The sequence below is a fragment of the Budorcas taxicolor genome, chromosome 21 (assembly GCF_023091745.1).
Source record: "Budorcas taxicolor isolate Tak-1 chromosome 21, Takin1.1, whole genome shotgun sequence".
Lineage (NCBI taxonomy): Eukaryota > Metazoa > Chordata > Mammalia > Artiodactyla > Bovidae > Budorcas > Budorcas taxicolor.
This window is the reverse complement of record NC_068930.1, coordinates 29,740,477-29,760,800: the sequence shown is the minus strand read 5'-3', so window position 1 is coordinate 29,760,800 and position 20,324 is coordinate 29,740,477. Positions and strand designations below refer to the sequence as shown.

At 43.0% G+C, this 20,324-nt stretch overlaps 1 pseudogene; it reads left to right on the top strand.

The window, feature by feature from the left end:
• Positions 1-18,933, top strand: part of LOC128066458 (heterogeneous nuclear ribonucleoprotein A1-like) — an 81,462-nt pseudogene extending 62,529 nt beyond the window's left edge.
• Positions 18,934-20,324: the final 1,391 nt, after the last annotated feature.

The window sequence follows — 20,324 nt, the reverse complement described above, 5'->3', positions numbered from 1 at the left end:
CCTTGCTTGTCCTCCACAGCTCAATGTTAGAATCTTTCTATCACCTGCCTTCTGTCTTCCGCTCTGCCTCCCACACAGGATAAGCAACCAGGGGCAGGCTTTGCCCGCACCGGGGAGCTGTGGAGCTGGACATTCAGGGAGGTGCCTGAGGATATGATTCAGATATTCAGACGCTTTGCTTGCCATCGGACAGGGGCAAAGAGCACTTTGGCCTTGGGCCCAAGTCCCATTGTCTAATTTTACCCAACTGTGTTGTAGTTCAGTCCAACTCTTTAGGGCACTGCCTCTGGAAAAGCAGCTTTGCTCCCTGGGAAAAGACGCTTCAGCGTCTCACACGAAGAAGGCAAGGGCTTTGCCTCCTCCTAGGTTGCTGGGGAGGAGTAAGACCCTTCATGGTGTTTTTCTCTAGTCCTGGGGCCTCAAGTGTGCATGTGCTAGAGGCTTTACAATGAATGAACGGCGGGGTATTGAGCCATAGAGGGTAAATGTATTTTTGCTTGTTTTCCACCTTCATCCTCTTTTTTAGCTCTGGCTAAGGGGCCGGTACCCCAGGAGAAATTAAACCCTGCTGAAACAGGGAAAAGGCTGATGGAAAGGAATGGTGGTGGTGGTGGTGGTGTGTGTGTGTGTGTGTGTGTGTGTGTGTGTGTGTGTCTGTGCTGTGTGCTCAGTTGCCTTTGACTCTTTGTGACCCCATGGGCTGTTGCCTGCCAGGCTCCTCTGTCCATAAGATTCTCCAGGCAAGAATACTGGAGTGGGTTGTCATGCCCTCCTCCAGGGAATCTTCCTGACCCAGGAGTTGAGCTGGCATCTCTTATGTCTCCTGTATTGACAGGCAGGTTCTTTACCATCAACGCCACCTGGGAAGCCCTAAGGAATGGTGATACTCCCATCGAAATTGAGAATCTTAATCAAGAAGTGGGAAATTAAAGGCTGAGAAGGAAAGACTTGGGGTGAAGCAGATAGAGGATGGCATTGTCTCTATTCAGGGTTCCAGGGGAGGCCCCAAGGCTGAGAGACCATTGGTCTTCTGCCTGGTCTGGGAGGAGGAGGGCTTGGGAGCACAATTACACCTTAAATGAGGGGTTTCTTCTGCTTGAGTGAATGCTCATTGGCAGGGAACTCCAGGCAGACAATGTAGAAGGGCTGGCATCCTGGCAGGACTGAAACAAAGAGGGATTTCTTTTTCCTCTTGTGATTTTTCTGTTTACCTGAGGCCACTGTGTCTCTACTTGATCACTTGCTGCCCACAGTGATGTGGGTCTGGGTGATGCTGAACTTGGCATTCTGCACACCCTATGTTCCCTGGGGTGAGGGAGGGTCTAAGGGTGACTGTGGTTGGGGGCTGGTGCTGTGGTCATTTTCTGTATCTTGTGGATACTTGCAGTCTAAAATGTTGAAGCTGCAAGTACTTCAACCCCTCCAAAAAAAAAAAACCCCAAAAACAGAACACCCAGATTTTGAGCTGCTGAAAGAAATCTCTTTATCCAGACTCTGAGTGAAACCCTTATGACTGGAAATGCCAGACTGAGGGATCAGGAAGAGAAAAAAATTGTGAGAATTTGCATGAGCTTCAAGTTAGGGAACTTAAGTTTTTGGACCTCAGTTTTTCTCAGGAAATAAGAAATGGGAAGGGGTTCAGAAGAGTCCCAACTTTAGCATTATCTATGCGACTGGCTTTGTAAGTCTTGGGAAAATTCCGTATGGTTATTTGCATCTGTTGCTTCATCTCTGAGTGGCCTGTTCTAGACAGTGTGGCTTGGCATGATTCATAGCTGGAAATGGGGTGTGGTACGTGTATACAATGGCATATCACTCGGCCATCAAAAGGGAATGGGTAGTGCCACTTGCAGACGCATGGATGGGAAGGCAGAGAGCAATGCTTTCTCAGTGTCTCAGTTCCAGCACTTCATTCTGTTTTCTTTTCTGTGTCCACAAGCTTCACACAAAGTGAAACTAGAACCACAGGGCCACAAACGGTTCATCCACCTTCATCCATTCTCAGTCCTTGGGGGCCCTTCTGGCACATATTGAGCCCCTGCTGAGAGGGAAGAACCTGGAGAGCAGGGAAAGCCTGTCTTGTTGATGGGGCTTCCCTAGAGCCAAGGCAGTCGGCTTTCAAAGACTGTTAGTGGAACTGGATTGTTCCTTAAAATTGCCAGAGAAATGTTCTTGTCTTCCCTAGAAACACATTACAAGGCAGTGATGTTCTTCCAAATGCTTCCTTTTAACTTTCTAATTATTTGATTAATGTTTCACATCCTGCCAGCTCTTAAAGATGCTTTGAGAACTGATTGGCTAATTGGAGAAGGAACTTCACAGATGCAAAAATAAGGCAGCTTCTATGCTGTCGATTTGGTAGCCACAGGACTCCCCTGCGGGTCCAATGGTTGCGATTCCAAATTTCCATTGCAGGGGACACTGGTTCCGTACCTGGTCAGGGAACTAAGATCCCACAGGCTACACAGTGTGGCCAAAACGTAGAAAAAATATAGTACCCACTGGCCACATGTGGCTGCTTCCAGTTAAGATGTGCTGTAAAAATAGAAGTGCTCATTGGAATTTGAGGACTTGGGATAAAGAAAATAAAGTGAAATATCTCATATTAATTTTGTTATTGATTGCACATCAAAGTGAGAGTATTTTGAATATATTGTGCTAAATAAAAATGTATGTTAGTAGTACTTATTTAATCTGTCTCTTTTTAACTTTTAACAAGTGTGGCTGCTGAAACAGAGTTGTTCCAGGTGGTACTCACTGTAGTACTTTATTCTCTTTCCATCTTGGAGCAGGAAGTAAGTGAGTGGGTCTTAGTCACGTAGTTGTATTAGACTTTTTGTGACCCCATGGACTGTAGCCTGCCAGACTCCTCTCCATGGGATTCTTCAGGCAAGAATACTGGAGTAGTAGCCATTCTCTTCTCTAGAGGAACCCAGGTCTCTTGCATTGCAGGCAGATTCTTTACCATCTGAGCCACCAGGAAAGCCTCTTGGGCAGGAAGGGGAACTAGAAAGGCATTGACTTGCTGCATATCTTTGGAGAAAGCTTTCTCTTTTTCTGGGTATGTCTTTTTAACTCCTGTGAAATGAGAGTAGGTTCCATATCCTGAAAGGTCATTTCCAAATCCTTATTTCATAACTTATTAAAAAAGAAAGGCCAACTGACCAAAAGGTATTAAGATACTTAATGTCCACTCACCTAGAGCCAGACATCCTGGAATGCAAAGTCAAGTGGGCCTTAGGAAGCATCACTACAAACAAAGGTAGTGGAGGTGATGGAATTACAGTTGAGCTCTTTCAAATCCTAAAAGATGATGCTGTGAAAGTGCTACACTCAATATGTCAGCAAATTTGGAAAACTCAGCAGTGGCCACAGGACTGGAAAAGGTCAGTTTTCATTTCAATCCCAAAGAAAGGCAATGCCAAAGAATGCTCAAACTACCACACAGTTGTACTCATTTCTCACACTAGCAAAGTAATGCTCAAAAGTCTCCAAGTCAGGCTTCAACAGTACATGAACTGTGAACTTCCAGATGTTCAAGCTGGATTTAGAAAAGGCAGAGGAGCCAGAGATCAAATTGCCAACATCGGCTGGATCATGGAAAGAGCAAGAGAGTTCCAGAAAAACATTTACTTCTGCTTTATTGACTATGCCAAAACCTTTGACTGTGTGGATCACAGCAAACTGTGGGAAATTCTTAAAGAGATGGGAATACCAGACCACCTGACCTGCCTCTTGAGAAATCTGTATGCAGGTCAAGAAGCAGCAGCTAGAACTGGACATGGAACAACAGACTGGTTCCAAATCGGGAAAGGAGTATGTCTAGGCTGTATGTAGTCATGCTGCTTATTTAACTTATATGCAGTGTACATCATGTGAAATACCAGCCTGGATGAAGCACAAGCTGGAATCAAGATTGCTGGGAGAAATATCAAGATTGCTGGGAGAAATATCAATAACCTCAGATACACAGATGACACCACCCTTATGTCAGAAAGTGAAGAACTAAAGAGCCTCTTGATGAAAGTGAAAGAGGAGAGTGAAAAGGTTGGCTTGAAACTCAACATTCAGAAAACAAAGATCATGGCATCTGGTCCCATCACTTCATGGCAAATAGATGGGGAAACAGTGGAAACAGTGAGAGACCCTCTTTTGGAGGGCTCCAAAATCACTGCAGATGGTGACTGCAGCCATAAAATTAAAAGATGCTTGCTCCTTGGAAGAAAAGCTATGACCAAGCTAGACAGCATATTAAAAAGCAGAGACATTACTTTGCCAGCAAAGGTCTGTCTAGTCAAAGGTGTGGTTTTTTTCAGTAGTCATGTATGGATGTAAGAGTTAGACTATAAAGAAAGCTGAGAGGAGATCAAACCAGTCCGTCTTAAAGGAAATCAGTCCTGAGTAGAATATTCATTGGAAGGACTGATGCTGAAGCTGAAGCTCCAATACTTTGGGCACCTGGTGTGAAGAACTGACTCATTGGAAAAGACCCTGAAGCTGGGGAAAGATGGAAGGCAGCAGGAGAAGGGGACGACAGAGGATGAGATGGTTGGATGGCATCACCGACTCAATGGATATGAGTTTAAGTAGGCTCCAGGATTTGGTGGTGGACAGGGAAGCCTGGTGTGCTGCCGTTCATGGGGTCGCAAAGAACTGGACATGACTGAGTGAACTGAACTGAACTGAACTGAATGTCCACTACGGTACGGCTACCTGTCAATTGTGAATACTGACAGAAGGTGTCTTATGATAGTGTGGACTAGATGAATGTAATGTGATCCCGCCAGCCAATATGAAAATCTCGCCAACAATGAACACAAAACAGGCTTAAAAAGATGAACCAAAAGGGAGGGAGAGCAAATGTTCATGTCTCTGCTGATTTAGACATTCTGTTTTTTTTTTTTTTTTAACCTCCCCAACTGAACTGCATCTTCACAACAGTTAGAGGATGAATCAAGCCTTTGCATCCAGGCAAACAGCTAGAAGAGGTGTTTAATACAACGCAGGAGAAGGATGCTGCGTTTGAAATGATGACCCTCTGTGCCCTAATCACTGTGTCTGCAGATTTAAATATGCTACTCAGTACTGGTTATGGGAACAGAAATTTAAATGGCTTGATTTTTCTTCATCAGACTTTGCTTAACACAGACTCATTGAAGTGGAAATCTAGTTTGTACAGAATTATTTACAGTTTGTTGGTTTTTTTTTTTTAAGGATCTGTTTATAAGGAGACACATCATGGGCTTAAGAGTGCCAGTTTCTAAAACCAGAATCTTTTCTGTTGGTCTCATCTCATCAGACCCCTACTAATGGGCTCTGATGTCGTTATCCCATTCCTCTCTTCTGCTCTGCCCCCTGGCCTAATTTCTTGGTTTATGTCCTCTCAGTGGGTGTCCATTTCTTTTCTCTTCCTAGGATCTAATGTTGTGGAACATTCTAGTGGGAGAGGAACCTACCTCCTTCTATAGAAGCAGACACGACCAGGCATCTGCAGTGCTGTGACCTGGGAGCCGGGATGCACTCCTGTGACCGAGTTGTGTCCAAGCAGGTAGCACACCTGGAAGAAGCTGAGCTAGCCCTTCCAAGGAGCAGGGAACAGAGAATTCATCCCCCTTGTAGTGACACTAGTGGCCTCCAGTGGGCAGCAGGGGCCAGAGGTCATGGCCTGGATGTGGCGGTGATATATGTCAGCTGGACTCATAGCTTAATGACACCTGCCTGTCACCTGTCACTACTCACACCCAGTACCACGTCCCCCTTACCTTGCTCTCTCTCTATATATTTTTTTAAATTTAGAATTTCCCTGATTGTACAGTAAATTATTATTTCCCCTGCCAGTGCACGGGAAAACAAGCTCCATCCCAGGTCTGGGAAGATCCCATATGCCTGGATCGCATGCTCCTCAAGAAGAGAAAGTGAAAGCAAAGTCGCTCAGTCATGTCTGACTCTTTGCAGCCCTATGGACTGTAGCCTACCAGGCTCCTCTCTCCATGGGATTTTCCAGGCAAGAGTACCGGAGTCGGTTGCCATTTCCTTCTCCAGGGGATCTTCCCGACCCAGGGATCGAACCCGAGTCTCCCCCATTGTAGGCAGATGCTTTTACCATCTGAGCCACCAGCCACTGCAATAAGAAGCCCATGCACAGCAACTAGAGAGTAGTCCCTGCTTGCCGCAACTAGAGAAAAGCTCACACAGCAACGAAGACCCAGTGCAGTGAAAAAGAAATACATTAAAAAAATTTATTAGAGTATAGTTGCTTTGCAATGCTGTGTTCACTTCTGCTGTCAACAAGAATTGTCCTGTCCTACAGAGTCCAGGGAACAGGCCAGCAGGCAGGCGAGGAAGGGCCCAGCTGGGCCTGGGCATGGCCAGGGCAGGTGCACACCAGCTGCCCCAAGAGCTGCCACTTGGAGGGACTGAGTCTGCAAGGCCAGCTCTCTCTGGGGTCTACTTTGTGTTCTCTGTGTGTCACCTGGTTGGTGAAGGAACCTGACCTCAACTCATATGGTTTCAAGGTCAAGCTTCCCATAGGTGGGCTTGGAAACTAACAAAGGTTCAAGGTCCAATTTTCGATGTAGAATTAGGTGGAAATCCCAGATATCTGCTAGCAGCTATGTGCTTTGTTGCTGTTGGTTACTCGCAAAGTCATGTCTGACTCTTTTGTGACCCCATGGACTGTAGCCCACCAAATTCCTCTGTACATGGGATTTTCCAGGCAAGAATACTAGAGTGGGTTGCCATTTCCTTCTCCAGGGGATCTTCCCAACCCAGAGATCAAACCTGCATTGCAGGCAGATTCTTTACCACTGAGCCACTAGGGGAAGCTATGTGCTACTAGGTCTTAACCTTTCTGTGTCTTGCAGACTTAATTTCTCTGTGTCTTAGTTCCCTCCATTGAAAAATTAGGGTAATAATACTTACTTCTCATGGAGGTGTAAGGTTTAAATAAAATAACTCATGTAAAGTGGTTAGTACATAGTAGAATTTCAGTAAATATTAGTTCTTCTTCCATTTCCCTTTATTAAAGAGTTTAAACATCATCCTTTCAGTGTTGGGGAGCTACTGAAAGATAATCAGATGACATTACTGGATGTGATTTCTCTCTTTGAAGTGCAGGAGCTATATCAGAGAGGAGGAATATTGTGTGAAACAGTAATAGGCAAGAATTTCCATGTTGTTTTAGAATTCCTGCTAGAGTCCTAATGCTAAGTTCAGTTCAGTTCAGTCGCTCAGTCATGTCTGATTCTTTGCAACCCCATGAATCACAGCATGCCAGGCCTCCCTGTCCATCACCAACTGCCGGAGCCTACCCAAACTCATGTCCATTGAGTCAGTGATGCCATCCAAACATCTTATCTTCTGTCGTCCCCATCACCTCAATTTTTCCCAGCATCAGGGTCTTTTCAAATGAGTCAGCTCTTTGCATCAGGTGGCCAAAGTATTGGAGTTTCAGCTTCAACATCAGCCCTTGCAATGAACACCCAGGATTGATCTCCTTTAGGATGGACTGGTTGGATCTCCTTGCAGTCCAAGGGACTCTCAAGAGTATTCTCCAACACCGCAGTTCAAAAGCATCAATTCTTCTGTGCTCATCTTTCTTTATAGTCCAACTCTCACATCCATACATGACTACTGGAAAAACCATAGCCTGGACTAGACAGACCTTTGTTGGCAAAGTAATGTCTCTGCTTTTTATTTTTATTTTATTATTTATTTATTTATTTGTCTCTGCTTTTTAATATGCTGTCTAGGTTGGTCATAGCTTTTCTTCCAAGGAGTAAGCATCTTTTAATTTAATGGCTGCAATCACCATCTGCAGTTATTTTGGAGCCCCCCAAAATAAAGTCAGCCACTGTTTCCCCATCTATTTGCCATGAAGCAATGTGACCAGATGCAATGATCTTAGTTTTCTGAATGGTGAGCTTTAAGCCAACTTGTTCACTCTCCTCTCTCACTTTCAAATAGGTCCTAAATATTCCACCTCAAGAGGGTTGCTCGAAACATCTCCCTGTGTCTTGGTAGAAGGCACAGAAATCACCCAGGGGCTCTCACCAACGCCGTTTCTGAGGCTGTGTATGTAAGTGGTAGCTGTGGTGTGTGTGCTAAGTCACTTTAGTCGTGTCCGACTCTTTGAGGTCCTATCGACTGTAACCCGCGAGGCTTCTCTGTCCATGGCAAGAATACTGGAGTGGGTTGCCACACCTTCTTCCAGGGGGTCTTCCCAACTCAGAGGCGGAATCCATGTTTCTTGTGTCTGCTGCAGCTGTGGTGTATCCCCAGCTAAAAATGGTCTGCTTTCTATTATCACTATACACTGCCAATTTTGAACAATGTCGGTGATAAAGTAGTGCGCCCCACCTAACTGTTTTAGTCTAAGTTCTAACAACTGCTGTAGTTGTACTGAGTTCGAGCAAACTGTGTGTAAATATAGTAAGTCCCTCACATATGGACCTTCAAGTTTCGAACTTCCAAAGATGTGAATGTGTGTTCACATGTCCAGTCACATGAGTTAGTTCACGTGTCCGGCACACATTGTTATGTGTGTGCACCCTCTACAAGTAGCTGTGCTCGTGTGTACTTTGCTGTACAGTCTGGTATGAGTACAGTAGTACAGTGTCTTTATTTCAAGCCCAGAACCTGTGCCATCAACGTCAGTTGTGAGTGACATCTCAGTTTGCCCTCCGCCTCCTATTGCTGATGACCCTTCAGCTCTGCTATCTCCCACCTCCTCTCCCTCCTCCAGTCAGTCACTCTTGTGCATTCATTCGATGCCAACTGTGGTATGCCAGCTATTGTACTGTACTCTTGTACTTTTCAAGGTACTGTACTGTAACATTAAAATGTTTTCTTTGTGTTTGCTATATATTATTAGTGTGAAGAGTATTATAAACTTCTAGCAATACAGCACTATATAGCCAAGTGTGTTAGTTGGGTACCTAAGCTAACTTTGTTGGATGTATGAACAAATTGGACTTAATAAATGTGCTCTCAGAATAGAACTTATTGGTATAAGGGACTTACTATAAGGCTCACATTTGCACTTATTTATTAAACATTGTGGAGAAGGCAATGGCAACCAACTCTAGTACTCTTGCCTGGAAAATCCCATGGACAGAGGAGCCTGGTAGGCCGCAGTCCATGGGGTCGCAAAGAGTTGGACATGACTGAGCATCTTCACTTTCACTTTTCACTTTCGTGCATTGGAGAAGGAAATGGCAACCCACTCCAGTGTTCTTGCCTGGAGAATCCCAGGGGCAGGGGATCCTTGTGGGCTGCCGTATATGGGGTTACACAGAGTCAGACACGACTGAGGTGATTTAGCAGCAGCAGCAGCAGCAGCATTAAACATTGTAATTTACGTGGAATTTAATTGGAAGAAATCCTAGTGGTACATGTCCCCGACCCCTACCCCATGGACTCAGCTACAGGCATTCCTTTGGAGAATAAGTTCATAAAGATTCAGAATCACTGTGCTTTTTTCAGAAACAATTGGTATCTCCGTTCCTCATACCATACTTCCCTACATCTAAATGGTGGATTAGAAATATGTTATAAGGGTAGCAGACTGATTGCAAAGACAATGAAACAGGACCTGAGTTACTTCAATTCTATCCTTCTATGAAAGTCTAGAGAAATGACAAAAGATGTTGATCCTCACTGCCTGGAGAAGCCAAAAGGGCAATAATTTTCACCAAAAAGTGGGCAATCTTTCTAAAGCCCTGGATCAAATAGTGTCTGCTATTATCAGCCATTTTTCTCTGATCTTTGCAGAAGAAGAAAAACTTCAGACTTTTTTTTTTTTTCACCAAATGCAATAGGCCATAGGCTTTTATATATAGAATAGACCTTTATCTTCTGGTGATGATATTTTAGTGAAAGTTTTCTATTTGATTGCCTACAGAGTTCATCCCAAAGAAACAAAGACATTATTTTAGTTTCTGGAATTTATTGTGAAATGGGATTTTTAATGAATCTCTGTCAAACTTGAGATTTTCCCCAACTCTTTCTCTATCTCTTGCTTCATGTTAAAGAAACTTTTTGAAGTTAGAATTTATAAAAAGTGTTCTTTTATCAACTACAAGCAAAGCAATATGACAAATCTGGCTCTACTGTCTATTGAACGTGAACATGCAATCAACATCAATTTTCAGAAGTCATTGACAAATGTGCAGAAATTAAGCCTTGAACATAGAAACCGTAGTGCTATTTTTCATGACTGTGACAGGTCAATATGTAGGTACAAGTTTTTCTTTTAAAAAAATAGGTTAATTAAAAAGAAGTAATCCCTTACTTTTGAAATTTTTAGTGCTTTAATATTTATTTTATTTTTATAGGCATGATTGTGTATATGAAGTTCAATGAACATTTTTCTCTCCAGCATTTTTTCCTGGCTATTATTATCTGTTTCATTTCATATTTATTCCTGAAAATAGTTTTGTCCTGTAGAGGATGGGAGCTTTAACAGAATGATTCACCTGATATGTCAACTATATATCAGTTGAAAGTGAAAGTGAAAGTGAAAGTCACTCAGTCATGTCCGAGTCTTTACAACCCCATGGACTATATAGTCCATGGAAATCTCCAGGCAATAATACTGGAGTGGGTAGCCTTTCCCTTTTTCAAGAGGACTTCTCAACCCAGGGATCCGACCCAGGTCTCCCACATTGCAGGCAGATTCTTTACCAGCTGATCACTGAACAGAAGACTAAACACTGAAGCACTCATCAGCCCCATGCCTCTAAGCCGAGAGTGGAGGCCTGATAGCTCCACTGTGGAAACAGGTGGTCCCCACAAGTAGAAGATACTAGGGTACCATTCCCCAGCTGGGCAGTCACCTGTGCTGTAAACTTGCTGATGTGTCCTTTACAGCAGGAAGAAAGGAGAGGGAGAAGAGAAAGGGGAAATCAGGGTGGCATGGATGAGTCTATTTCCTGTGGTCAAGAACACTGTGGGGAATGCTGCCTGACAATGCAGGAAACATCGGTTCAATTTCTGGTCCAAGAAGATTCCACATGATGCAGAGAAACTAAGCTCATGAGCCACAGCTACTGGAGCCTGAGTACCCTAGAGCCGGTGCTCTGAAACAAGAGAAGCCACCGCAATGAGAAGCCCACTCACTTCAACTAGAGGGTATCCCCCGCTCGCTGCAACTAGAGAAAGCCTGTACACAGCGACCAAGACCCAGTGCAGCCAAAAAGAAAAAAGAACACTATGGAAGGCAGTTGGACTTGGGCTGTTTACAGATTCCTTGCCCAAAAGGGCAGCTTGCAGGGTGGAGGAACCCCAGCAGTGAGAAGGACCACAAGGCAGGCACTGAATCCAGTTTGGAAGAGGGCAAGCTTCAGTTTATCTCCCGAACTGGGCAACTACACCCTGGAAAGTGCCTTCTGAAGAATTCACAGTAGGCTCCCCTGAGAACAAACGTCATGCCTGCTCTGCAGAAGATGTGGATGGTCTGTCAGTATAGCCAAGAGAACACCTAGAGAGATGGGTAGGATGATATGAACTTGAAGTTTTAAATAAGACTGGACTTCAGAGAAAAATTATTAAAAACTGACCAGGAAGCTGTAGGTTTTGCCCTCAGTGTCATCCAGGTGTTGATAAGAGGAATAGACAAGGCAAAGTTGAAGGTCACAGCGGTTGGAGAAAAAAAAGAAGTTTAAGTTTGGGTCCACTGTGTTTAGATTATTAAAAAAAAGCAGCCCCCTATTTCCAATATTTCATAATAGTAGCAAAGTATTTTATAATTTTAACTTGAAAACAAAATTTACAAAAATAAATACATCTTGGTGAGATTTTGAAATTCTTTACTATAAAGTTGAGCACAATATCTTATAATTTTTTGAAAAAAATTTCTTTTTATTTATTTATTTATTTGGCTGCTCTGGGTCTTAGTTGCAGATCTTAGTTCGAGATCTTGATCTTTACTGCTGCGGGTGAGATCTTTATTTGTAGCATGCAGGATCCCTGTGGCACGTGGGATCTAGTTTCCTGACCAAGGATCAAACCCAGGCCCCCTGCATTGGGAGCATAAAGTCTTAGCCACTGGACCATGAGGTCAGTAGTCTTAGTCACTGGACGCTAGCACAGTATCTTATAATTTTAAAATAATCCACATCTGGAACTCTGGTTCCTATTTGCAATGTAGAAAGCTGAAAAGAGAACTATTTCTACCCTTATGACCAAAACAACATTTGAAAGCCTACAGATTCACAAGTTTCTCTGAGTCTACCAGAGTCTTGAAGATGTAAGAAAACTGACTGACTTTAAAGGAGAGAGGTATATTCAGGCAGGGTCTGAAGGTGGTTAGTCAGAAATTATAGATACTAAGCTACAGTCCAGCCAGAGTGAAAATATTCACAACAACAATCATTATGAGAAGATCAGTGGAAGATTTAGCCTCGTCTTTGTTCACTAAAAAGCTTTCAGAAGTTTCATATTTGACAGAGTGTTCAACAGAGCAGTTTATAATCCATCTGTGTGGGACAAAGATGTGTAAACCAATTTCTGGGTTAAGATTGATGACTTTAATTTTCTTGTTGAGAAAGCTGTCTGGGTGTGGGCTGTTATCATGAGTTCATTTGAGGTTTGGACAGTTGGTGGATACCAGGCATGCCCTCAGTTCTGGGGCCAATAAGCTGAATCAGTTGACCATGACCTTGGAGCCTCACTGCAGTACAAGTTGGTCCTGAGGAGCAGAGGCAACCAACGAGGAAGGTCTAACCAGAGGGTTAATTTGACACTTGGTGTTTCTGAATCTTGGTTTCTTCATCTGTTGTTGTGCAGTCACTAATTCATGTCCAACTTTTTGACCCCATGGACTGCAGCACGCCAGACTTCCCTGTCCTTTACTCTTTCCTGGAGTTTGTGCAAACTCATGTCACTGAGTTAGTGATGCCATCCAATCATCGCTTCATCTGTAAGACCATACAATTTGTAATTGCACAATCCTGCCCCTGCTTAACCCACATGGTTGTTGGGAAACAATAAATAGCAAATGAAGGGAGATCCAAACAAAGAAATAATGCCGATGAAGTCATTTGTAAATATTATGCAAATTACATGATTAATTAGCTTATCTTTCTATTCAAAAGTGTTTGATGAATAGTTACTTTGAAGATCTAGTGTCAGTCACTCAGTCAAGTCCAACTATTTGCAACCCACTGGACTGTAGCCCACCAGACTCCTCTGTCCATGGGATTTTCCAGCAAGAATACTGGAGTGGGTAGCCATTCCCTTCTCCAGGGGCTCTTCCTGACCCAGGGATTGAACCTGGGTCTCCTGCATTGCAGGCAGAGTCTTTACCATCTGAGCCACCAGGAAAATCCCTGAAGATCTAGAGCTAGAAGCTACTGGAGGACCATGAACACCAGGTGGCAACTTTAGGATGTAGTCTACAAGCAGTGGGAAACCTCTGAAGGTTTTGGTCAGCCAAGTAGCCTAATAAAAATGTTCTTTTCAGAAGACAAGCTAGTTGCCATGTGAGAACTATGACCCTTTTGATTCTGTTTTCAGAATTCCTCTTGAATTTGTTCCCTCCTCCTGTCTTATGTATTCTTGCCTGGAGAATCCCATGGACAGAGGAGCCTCGTGGGCTACAGTCATGGGGTTGCAAAGAGTTGGGCATGACTGAGTGACTGAGCACACGCACTTGTCCTATAGACAATGCCATAGTTCATAACTCAACATTTCTCGTGTGAAATAGATATTGCAGAAATCATCTAAATGGTCTTCTTCCCTCTAACCTTGTTTATTCTGATTCATTCTCCATGTGAACAATTTTTTTTTCTCAGCCATGCTGCATGGTACATGGGATATTAGTTCCCAGACTAGGGATCAAACCCATGACCCTCTGCAGTAGAAGAACAGAGTCTTAATCACTGGACTCATCAAGGAAGTCTTACATTCTCCAAGTCTACCTGGAGAATTTTATCTGATTATTTATTGGTTGATTTAATGTTTACTGAGCTCTATCAAGTACAAGGCTTTGGGAACATGGCAGCAATTTTTGCTGAAGCATAGATCTTGACATATTGCTGTTCTCTATCAGTACAATAAAGTAAAAACTCCTCCCATGGCACACAATGACATTTATAACCTAGACTCTTAGCAGCCTCAAGGCTTGGCATTCATTTTTCTGCCTTATAATCTTCCTTGTATTCTGTACAAAACTGTTTGCTATTGAAGTCGTGGAAAGGACTCTAAGATTAGGATTGGGTATGAATTCTGGTTGGGAGACTTAAAAGGGAGATGACCTTGGGTAAGTCAGTTAGGTTCTCAGTTTATTTATTATAAAACATACCTTAAACATCTCCTGTAAAAATCAATGATATAGGAATGTAAATTGACTAGCACAGTGTCATATCAATTGATTTGGTCACAAGTAACAGAACACCTGACTGTAGAGGTTTAGACAAATAAATGTACAGAGATTGGAAGCAGTTTCCATCTTGATTCAGTGGCTCAAAAATGACAGGGCTGAATTTCTTGATCTCATGCTGGTCACCTCATGCTCACAGTATTGTTGCTACGGCTCCAGATTTTACACCTACATCCAAGGAAGGAAAGGGGAAGGGATAGTGACTGCTATATTACTCTTTTTCATCAGGTTAGTAAAAATCTCCTGAATTCCACATAGAAGATTTTTCATTAGAACATTTTTTCCCCCAGAAGCAGATAACATGGCCTTCTTCTGTTGTCATGGAGGCTGGGAATTTGGAGAGATGAATTTTCCAGACTGCTTGAAACAAATCATGATTTGTCATTTGGGGATAGGCACCTTGCCACTCTGAACGAATTTGGAGTTCAGTTAACAAGGAAAATGAGCAAATGGTATTGACTAGCATTGCTCAATAGTATTTTCTAAACACATCAGTCATTACCAGCATTACTCATTAGTGTTTTCAAATCTATCCACAAGAAATCCCACATGTGTTCATATCACTAAGTATTTGCACGTGGTATGTTGTGTGCTCACATGCTAGCAAAGTAATACTCAAAATTCTCCAAGTCAGTCTTCAACAGTACATGAATTGTAAACTTCCAGATGTTCAAGCTGGATTTAGAAAAGGCAGAGGAGCCAGAGATCAAATTGCCAACATCTGCTGGATCACTGAAAAAGCAAGAGAGTTCCAGAAAAACATCTACTTTTGCTTTATTGACTATGCCAAAGCCTTTGACTGTGTGGATCACAACAAACTTTGGAGAATTCTTTAAGAGATGGGAATACCAGGCCAACTGACCTGCCTCCTGAGAAATCTGTATGCAGGTCAAGAAGCAATAATTAGAACTGGACATGGAACAACAGACTGATTCCAAATAGAAAAAGGAGTACATCAAGGTTGTATATTGTCACCCTGCTTATTTAACTTATATGCAGTGTACATCATGAGAAATGCTGGGCTGGAGGAAGCACAAACTGGAATCAAGATTGCTGGAAGAAGTATCAATAACCTCAGATATGCAGATGACACCACCCTGATGGCAGAAAGTGAAGAAGAACTAAAGAGCCTCTTGATGAAAGTGAAAGAGAAGAATGAAAAAGTTGGCTTAAAACTCAACATTCAGAAAAGAAAGATCATGGCACCTGGTCCCATTACTTCATGGCAAATAGATAGGGAAACAATGGAAACAGTGAGCGGCTTTATTTTTTTGGGCTCCAAAATCACTGAAGATGGTGATTGCAGCCATGAAATTAAAAGACACTAATTCCTTGGAAGAAAAGTTAGACAGCATATTAAAAAGCAGAGACATTACTTTGCCAACAAAGGTCCATCTAGTCAAAGCTATGGTTTTTCCAGTGGTCATGTATGGATGTGAGAGTTGGACTATAAAGAAAGCTGAGCACTGAAGAACTGATGCTTTTGAACTGTGTTGGAGAAGACTCTTGAGAGTCCCTTGGACTGCAAGGTGATCCAACCAGTCCATCCTAAAGGAAATAAGTCCTGAATGTTCATTGGAAAGACTGATGCTGAAGCGGAAACTCCAATACTTCAGCCGTTTGATGCAAAGAACTGACTGATTAGAAAAGACACTGATGCTGGGAAAGATTGAAGGCGGGAGGAGAAGGGGAAGACAGAGGATGAGATAGTTGGATGGCATCATCAACGTGATGGACCTGAGTTTGAGTAGGCTCTGGAAGTTCGTGATGGACAGGAAAGCCTGGCGTGCTGCAGTCCATGGGGTTGCAAAGAGTTGGACACTGAGCGACTGAACTAGACTGTTGTGTGCATACAACACCCCCCTCCCACATTGTACTTACACAATTTTTTATTGTGCCTTTTCTCAATACATGGCCATTTCCCACTTCTTATCATTTTTAGTTTTAAGTTTTATTATTTTAAAATATTTATTTCTTTATTTGGCCGTGCCAGGTCTTAGTTGCAGCGTGTAGGGCCTTTAGTTGTGGTGTGCAAGTTCTTAGTTATGGCATGTGGGATCTAGTTCCCTGACCAGGGATTGAACCGCAGCCCCTTGCATTGGGAGCCCTGAGTCTTAGCCACTGGACCACCAGGAAAATCCCTCATTATCCTTTTTTAAAAGATGCACAGAGAAGATCCATTAACTGACTGCATCATGATTTACTTAACCATTCCTCTTTAGTTGGAAATTTGTTATTTTCTATCTATTATATTATTATAGGAGAGGGAAATTTAGTTAAGGTTATGTTCTGGTCCACATATGTTACATGGATTATTTCATTCAAACCTCAAAACCTTCTTACATAGGAAAAATACCTATGTAGGTATTATTTCCATTTAACGGATGTGGAAATCTAGGTGCAGGGAAATTAGTTTGCCCTAAGTTCTACAACTAGTGAGGAGCAGAGTCAGGATTCACAGAGAAGATGCTTTATCTACAAAGGCTGTGCTCTTTGATTGGAATCCACACTGAAATGGACATTTGTGTGGGTGTATCAGTCGTGTTCAGATCCTCTTAGCCTCTCTGGCTTTGCAGCATGTAGTCCAGGCTCCACTGCCTCTATAGTGACTACATCAGTATAGACTTTGTCCAACCTCATGTCAGCCCATGCTACTGCACTTCTCTGGGTGCCCCAGGGTCTCCTGTGGAATCTGAGGTGTGAGCCACTGAGGGACTCTCTGGACATTCACTGGTCTGTAGCCTGGAAGTTTGAAGGAATTAATGCCTCGTGGGGCAAACTTTGACCAATGGGAGATGGAAACCAGGGGATAATTTCTGCACTTCCTCTTTGTATATGGACTGTGTTGATTCATGGTTATTGCATGGCCTTGTTCAAGGTGGTCTTGTGACATCAAATAATCAGTTTTGCTTAATACCAAGCAATGGGTAGCTCCCTGCTCCCCCTATGCTGATTCTTTCTCCTTGTCTTCTTCATTCTCCTCCCCACTTCCCTGATAATGAAGTTCAGTTCAGTTCAGTTGCTTAGTTGTGTCTGACTCTTTGCGACCCCATGCATTGCAGCACACCAGGCCTCCCTGTCCATCACCAACTCCTGGAGTTTACTCAAATTTATGTCCATTGAGTCAGTGATGGCATCCAACCATCTCATCCTCTGTTGTCCCCTTCTCCTCCTGCCCTCAATCTTTCCCAGCATCAGGGTCTTTTCAAATGGGTCAGCTCTTCACATCAGGTGGCCAAAGTATCGGAGTTTCAACTTCAACCTCAGTCCTTGCAATGAACACCCAGGAATGATCTCCTTTAGGATGGACTGGTTGGATCTCCTTGCAGTCGAAGAGAATCTCAAGAGTCTTCTCCAACATCACAGTTCAAAAGCATCAGTTCTTCAGTGCTCAGCTTTCTTTATAGTCCAACTCTCACATCCATACATGACCACTGGAAAAACCATAGCTTTGACTAGACAGACCTTTGTTGGCAAAGTAATGTCTCTGCTTTCTAATATGCTGTCTAGCTTTCTGCCCATGGATGCCGCCGAGAAAGCATCATTGAAGTCTTCCCCGCCTCCACTGCCGTCATGTCAAAATCAGTCTCCCAAAGAGCCCGAGCAGCTGCGGAAGCTCTTCATCGGAGGATTGAGCTTTGAAACAACCGATGAGAGTCTGAGGAGCCATTTTGAGCAGTGGGGAACGCTCACAGACTGTGTGTTAATGAGGGATCCAAACACCAAGTGCTCCAGAGGCTTCGGGTTTGTCACATACGCCATGGTGGAGGAGGTGGATGCGGCCATGAATGCAAGGCCACACAAGGTGGACGGAAGAGTTGTGGAACCAAAGAGGGCTGTCTCAAGAGAAGATTCTCAAAGACCTGGTGCCCACTTAACTGTGAAAAAGATTTTTGTTGGTGGTATTAAAGAAGATACTGAAGAACATCACCTGAGAGATTATTTTGAACAGTATGGGAAAATTGAAAGTAATTGAAATCATGACTGACCAAGGCAGTGGCAAAAAGAGAGGCTTTGCTTTTGTAACCTTTGTTGACCATGACTCCGTAGACAAGATTGTCATTCAGAAATACCACACTGTATGTGTGGTCACATGAGTGGCCACAACTGTGAAGTGAGAAAAGCCCTGTCTAAGCAAGAGACGGCTAGTGCTTCATCCAGCCAGAGAGGTCAAAGTGGTTCTGGAAACTTTGGTGGCGGTCATGGAGGTGGTTTTGGTGGGAATGATAACTTTGGTCATGGAGGAAACTTCAGTGGTCGAGGTGGCTTTGGTGGCAGCCATGGTGGTGGTGGATATGGTGGCAGTGGGGATGGATATAATGGATTTGGTAATGATGGAGGCAATTTTGGAGGTGGCAGAAGCTACAGTGATTTTGGCAATTACAACAATCAATCTTCAAATTTTGGACCCATGAAAGGAGAAAACTTTGGAGGAAGAAGTTCTGGCCCGTATGATGGTTGGAGGCCAATACTTTGCCAAACCACGAAACCAAGGTGGCTATGGTGGCTCCAGCAGCAGCAGCAGTAGATATGGCAGTGGCAGAAGGTTTTAATTACTGCCAGGAAACAAAGCTTAGCAGGAGAGGAGAGCCAGAGAAGTGACAGGGAAGCTACAGGTTACAACAGATTTGTGAACTCTGCCAAGCACAGTGGTGGCACGGCCTAGCTGCTACAAAGAAGACATGTTTTAGACAATACTCATGTGTATGGGCAAAAAACTCGAGGACTGTACTTGTGACTAATTGTATAACAGGTTATTTTAGTTTCTGTTCTGTGGAAAGTGTAAAGCATTCCAACAAAGGGTTTTAATGTAGATTTTTTTTTGCACCCATGCTGTTGATTGCTAAATGTAATAGTCTGATCATGACACTGCATAAATGTCTTTTTTTTTTTTAAAATGTGCTGTGTAAAGTTAGTCTACTCTGAAGCCATTTTGGTAAACTACCCCAACAGTGTGAAGTTAGAACTCTTTCAGGGTGATGCCAGGTTCCATTTGAAATTTATTTGCAACCTGCTTGGTGGAGAAGCTGTTGTCTTCAGAACCTTGGTGTAGTTGAACTGACAGTTACTGTGTTGTGACCTGGAGTTCACCATTAAAACTGTCACCCATGCAAAGTCATGGAGTTTTTAAAAATTTTTTTTGGTTATTAATGATTGTTGGCACATCCTATGCAATATATCTAAATTGAATTATGGTACCAGATAAAGTTATAGATGGGAATGAAGCTTGTGTATCATCCATTATCATGTGTAATCAATAAAAGATTTAATACCCTCTTGAAAAAAAAAATGCTGTCTAGCTTTTCTTCCAAGGAATTAGTGTTAATTTCATGGCTGCAATCACCATCTGCAGTGATTTGGAGTCCCCCAAAATAAAGTATCTCACTGTTTCCATTGTTTCCCTATCTATTTGCCATGAAGTGATGGGACTAGGGGCCGTGATCTCAGTTTTCTGAATGTTGAGTTTTAAGCCAACTTTTTCACTCTCTTCTTTCATCAAGAGGCTCTTTAGTTCTTCTTCACTTTCTGCCATCAGGGTGGTGTCATCTGCATATCTGAGCTTATTGATACTTCTCCCAGCAATCTTGATTCCAGTTTGTGCTTCCTCCAGCCCAGCGTTTCTCATGATGTACTCTGCATATAAGTTAAAAATAAGCAGGGTGACAATAAACAACCTTGATGTACTCCTTTTTCTATTTGGAACCAATCTGTTGTTCCATGTCCAGTTCTAACTGTTGCTTCCTGACCTGCATACAGATTTCTCAATGAAGTAATAGTAAACAAATGTGTATAATTACAGCCTGGCTTTCTGGTCAACCCAGGCTGAGACTGTACATAATGCTATTTAATTATTTAGGATGATTTGCTTTGTCTAAAAGTGTTCCCTATGAATATTCCTATGGCTTTGAGAGCTTTACGATTGACTTCAAATCTACCCCCCCTG